Below are 6,000 nucleotides of genomic sequence, written 5' to 3'. Positions count from 1 at the left end.
AGCTACTGTAGCTCAAATCGCTCAAGAAGTTAATGCTGGTTCTGATAGAGAGGTGTCAGAATACACAGCGCATCACAGTTTGTTGCGAATGGGGCTGCATAGCCGCAGACCAGTCAGGGTCCCCATGCTGACCCCTGTCCACCGCCGAAAGCGCCAACAGTGGACACGTGAGCATCAGAACTGGACCACGGAGCAATGGAAGAAGGTGGCCTGGTCAAAAATGGTTCAGGAATGGTTTGAGGAGCACATCAGTTTGAGGTGTTGACTTGGCCTCCAAATTCCCCAGATCTCAATCCAATCGAGCATCTGTGGGATGTGCTGAACAAACAAGTCCGATCCATGGAAGCTCCACCTCACAACTTACAGGACTTAAAGGATCTTCTGCTAACATCTTGGTGCAGATACCACAGCACACCTTCAGGGGTCTAGTGGAGTCCATGGAGTCCATTGCATACTTTCATGTTTAACTGGTTATTTAAAATTTTCTAGTGATAAAGTATGTTTACGAGCTGTTTAATTCATAAAAACATAATATATTTATATAAATAAAAATATATATATTAATTCATAAAATTTAATTAAAACTAAAAATTAATTAAAACTAAATCCATGTTTATAAAGCGACTGACAGAACCCTTTAAGGTTCTACACAGAACCGTTTCTTCTAAGAGTGTTGGCTCAAGAGCAAAGAATCTTTAACAGTTTCATAATCAATATTTTCTGCAGAGGTCCATCTCCCTTGACCTTGCGGTGATCATGGCAATAGACCTTGAATTAGAGACAAGGAGAAAGGTTTGTGTGCTTTGTGTTTCTATCCTGTTATACTCAGTCATCTTACACATAAATGCACACAGATGGCTCGGAGAATCTCAATTTATGATGTTTGTGGGGATACGCCACCCATGATCATGACCACAAACCCTGTGACCTTTGACCTGTAACCTCTAACCTGCTCAAATGTGTCTGCTCATTGTGGTGTCCAATCACAATAGACCTCAAGATCAAACCCAAGTGTCTATTTGCCTTGTCTAAGCTGTTAGATAAACACTGAAGATCACTGACAGATTGGACCATTATGATTCAAACACGGACCCTCATTCAAACGCCACACCACAGTTAGCTCAAAAACCTAAAGCAAATTGAGTCTGTAATCTTTCTTTCTCTGTTCAAAAGATCATTCTGTGATTGAAATTGAGCGATATATTCAAAAGAGACATCTGTCATCACAGAATGATACACAGATACTTGGAAAAGTGCATAAATAGGCATCATTTGTTGTTTCTTCTTTTTTTATTCGCAACATTAAAGGCCATTACTTGCTTCCTTTCATTGGTGTTTATAGTCTAAAATTGTTTTTTTTGTTGGTTTTTTTACATTTGAACATGGTGCTGAGACTTTAAGAACATGGTCAATTTTGTGATTGTAACTTGTAACTATATAACATTTCATGTATAAATTCATGTGTTTAAATCTCAGATTAAAACATGTCTGCTCAAATGATCTTATTCTTTATATAACTCATTATTGTATTGCTATTTTGGATTTTTTTTTTTTTTGGTCTTAATTGTTTCTTTTATGCTGTAAGGTGTCATTGAGTGCTGTAAAAAGTTATTAGGTGTGTTATGTAATATTGTCTAAAAAAAAAAAATGCATTATTGCTGAACTAGATCTGTCATTTATGAAAACAAACCTACCAGTAGAGGGCAATGTGACTGAATAACATGTTTTACCATTGCTAGTGGAAGAACTCAGTACACTTGTTTTACTGCACTCAAAAAAATAATTATTTGGCTAAACTGAATACATATGTGGACATGGTTGAAAATGTGGACGGATCCGTTTTTTTGTTGGTTTTGTTTTGTTAAGTGTTCTTCTTAGCCAAATAACTGTGTAAACTCCACTCAAAACCTTTTGTAGCATAAACCAAACTGAAATAAGCACACATTTTCTACATGTAATGTATGTTGTTTAAACTTTTAAATCCCAACAGACCATTAAACTCTTAAATGTCTCACTCTTTTCTCATCTCATCTCAAAAACACATAAAATAAATGTTTACTCTTCATTCTGTCCAGGTTACAAAATTAAGTGGATTACATGTGATGAAATTGTGACATTATTTATTGAATTGTGCTGCATTATTTTATTTTAATTAAATAAATATAAATAAATTAAACTAAAAATTAATTTGAGTGACAACACTGTAAAAATGATATGATCAATAAGTCATTGCAACATATGTTTTACATTAATGATTAAAAAAATAAGCAATTTCAACTTTTTTTATAAGTTATACAAGATTCAACTCTGACTTTTAAGTCAGTTTAATATAATTTAAGTTTAAATGACTTAGTGATTATAAACATGTAAGGCAGCAACTGAACTTAGTGTATGTTGAAATAGGTGGATTTTTTTAAAAGTGAAGGAAAAAAAATACTGACAAGTAGGCCTATTATCAATACTGAATTTTGTGTTGGGTAGGCTAGTTCATGTTGCTAGCTCTAAATAGTTAAATCATTAAATCATATTAGCCTACAGTCGATTAATAGAAAATTTATCTAACTGGTAAAAGATTTTTATGTTTTATAATAGATATAATTTTAAGTTTAGTGGTAACGTGATCGCTTGTTGAGATTATTTGTGTTCCCTCTTTAGCTCATGATTGACAAGAGAGGTTGTGAAAGGCCGCTTGTTCCCACAAAATGCTTCCGCGCGCAGTTTAGCGGATAATTAAATTCTAAATCGAGTTAAACCGCTCAAAGAAAATCTTGATGCCTCTAGTTTGTAAGTCGACACCGCGAGTAAAGCCCTGGAACACAGAGAAGAGCCGCGTGCGGCCAGCTGCGTCAAACAAGTGTGCGCTTATTGAGCCCGCGAGCACCGGCCACGACGCCAGTCTAGTACAGGACAAGGCCGCGAGACGCGTCTGCAGTCTCACGAGCTGTTTTGACAGGATATTATCCGTCTGACCGAGCGGAAACATGCATATTATTAATCGTCTCTCTAGGGGATTTCGAATTCGAAGTCCATAAATAAATAGAAGGCCCTTACTACAGGTTTTTGGTTCCTGACTGACCATTGATTAAACCCTACAAAACTGATTAGGTGCAAATATAGGCCTACATATTGTACAAAATTCCACCTAGCCTATATATTTTTTATTAAACTTCACTAATTAAAGTGTTAGTTCAACTAAAAATTAAAATTCTGTCATTTATTACTTTTCCGTAAGACCTTCGTTCATCTTCGGAACACAAATGAAGATATTTTAGTTGAAATCCGATGACTCAGTGAGGCCTAGGGAGCAATGACATTTCCTCTCTCAAGATCCATAAAGTTACTAAAAACATATTAAAATCAGTTCATGTGAGTACAGTGGTTCAATATTAATATTAAAAAGCGACGAGAATATATTTGGTGCACCAAAAAAACAAAATAATGACTTATATAGTGATGGCCGATTTCAAAACACTGCTTCATGAAGCATCAGATCATAAATGAATCAGCGTGACAAATCAGCTGTTCGGAGCGCCAAAGTCACGTGATTTGAGCAGTTTGGCGGTTTAACGCGCAATCCGAATCATGATTCAATACGCTTATTCATAATGCTCCGAAGCTTTCTGAAGCAGTGTTTTGAAATCGGCCATCACTTTATAAGTCGTTATTTTGTTTTTTTGGCACACCAAAAATATTCTCGTCGCTTTATAATATTAATATTGAACCACTGTACTCACATGAACCGATTTAAATATGTTTTTAGTACCTTTATGGATCTTGAGAGAGGAAATGTCATTGCTGGCTATGGAGGCCTCACTGAGTCATCAGATTTCAACAAAAATATCTTAATTTGTGTTCCGAAGATGAACAAAGGTCTTACGGGTGTGGAACGGCATGAGGGTGAGTAATAAATGACAGAATTTTCATTTTTGGGTGAACTAAACCTTTAACTTCTTCTATCTTATATTTCGCATGTTAGAAATTCTTGATGACTATCATGGAAAATAATCTGTGTGTGTGCAAGTGTTTATTTACACGCTTGAGTGACAGGCAGTGTGTCAGTCACAGCTGTTCAAGGCAGTGTGCTTGAAAGTTGATTGGGTCAGGTGGTGTATGAGTATGTTCAGAAGAATGAAGAATTTCATTATGTAGAAGCCACTCTGTGATTCTGATCCCTGATTAAGGATCTAATTACCCAGTTTAGACTGTAAGTGGTCTATTTGCACTTTGGTGCTGGAGTTGAACCCTTTCCAGATAAGTATGTGTGAGAGAGAGTCTGTGTGTGCGTGTTTCTCTTGGCCCAGATAGTGCGCTTATGAATGTCAGCTGCACCTCTGTCTACACTGTCATTTAGCAAGCGTGCACAAGTGTTTTGTGCAAGTGTTTGATCGAAGTGAGGACAATATGTGTGAGGGATACTTGTGGTAAGAGACATCTTACTTCTAAGAATAGCATAGTTAGAAGTTAATTAGGTCTAAAGTAAGACATAGTCATTAGGGAGGCAGCTTATTCTCTTTTTTAAATGGTCATTTAATGTCATCACGCAAAAGCAGAGATTGAGATTTTTGAATTATTAAACTGACAATTTAAGGGTTAGTTCACCCAAAAATGAAAATTCTGTCATCAATTACTCACTCTTGTTCCAAACCCGTAGACATTTGTTCATCTTTGGAACACAAATGAAGATATTTTTAATGAATTCTGAGCCTCCATTGTAAGTCTTTTCACCCAAAACTCTGACGCTTCAAATTGTTCATAAAAAGATGGTAAAATAAACCCATTTGATTGGAGCGGTTTAATCCAAGTCAAATCCAGTCCAATCCAATCCAGACATACATTTTATTCACATATAAACATTCATAGAGCACATAAACGGAGGCTCAACCTTGCTTGATGCACTTGCAGAAGCCAAAACATGCTGACATGACATGTGAGAATGAACCTCATTGGTTCTCATGCTTGAGCTTCTGTTTACCAAATTTGAGCGCTATGTATGTTTGTTGATCAATGTTTATATATATATATATGTGGCGACCAGGGCAGGCAAGAGCCGTGAAGGAACGGGGTGAGGCTGGTGGCGCGAGAGTCTCTCACGGAGGAGCTCCGGAAGCATAAAAGGAGGAGCGACGACAGTGAAGGACGAGAGGGGACCAGGCCTGGACTTTATGTTATGTTTTATTATGTATGTGTGACCCTCACGGACGTCTGCCGGCATTACTTTCCTTTGGTTTTTGGTTTATTTATATATTAAAGTTGGTTAAATGTTCGCCGGTTCCCGCCTCCTAGGTGGAGCTCATTAACTCTCGTGCCATTCCCTCACGGCTCTCGCCTGCCCTGGTCGCCACAATATATATATATATATATATATATATATATATATATATATATATATATATATATATATATATATATAAGCCTAAATTAAATATGTTCATTATACAAAGTGATTGTGTTTCTTCAAAAGACTTGGATTAAACTGTTTCAGATGGATTTCTATTATGATCTCTTTATGAATGTTTTGAAGCATCAGATTTTTTGACGAATGGACTTTCAAAAAGGAACGGAAATCTCTGATTTCATTAAAAATATCTTAATTTGTGTTCCAAACATAAATGAATGTCTTATGGGTGTAGAGTGACATGAGGGTGAAAAATGATGACAGAATTAACCCTTCGAAGTTGTGGTTGATGTGTTTTCCACATCAGAGGAAATTGTTATTTTAGTGCATTGCTTCAAACTCAGAGGCCTGACAACAGGTTTCCGTTTCATGACTGGCCATTGCTTAAATTCTCATGGCTTTAAAGTGTGTTAACTGCAAATAAACCTTATGCAAAGACTCTTATTACAAACTCCACCAACCATTGCTCAAACAATGTAACCTCAGTACAAATAGCATGTTACTTACTTCTGTTTATACTTTGTGTGAATATCATCTATCACTAGTGCAAACATGATGGTGCAAACTGTATCTACAACTATTTACACTGTAAATATACCATCTAC

This window comes from Megalobrama amblycephala, linkage group LG10 (genome assembly GCF_018812025.1).
Source record: "Megalobrama amblycephala isolate DHTTF-2021 linkage group LG10, ASM1881202v1, whole genome shotgun sequence".
NCBI lineage: Eukaryota > Metazoa > Chordata > Actinopteri > Cypriniformes > Xenocyprididae > Megalobrama > Megalobrama amblycephala.
The sequence above is the reverse complement of the archived record's forward strand: the minus strand, read 5'-3'. Positions refer to the sequence as shown.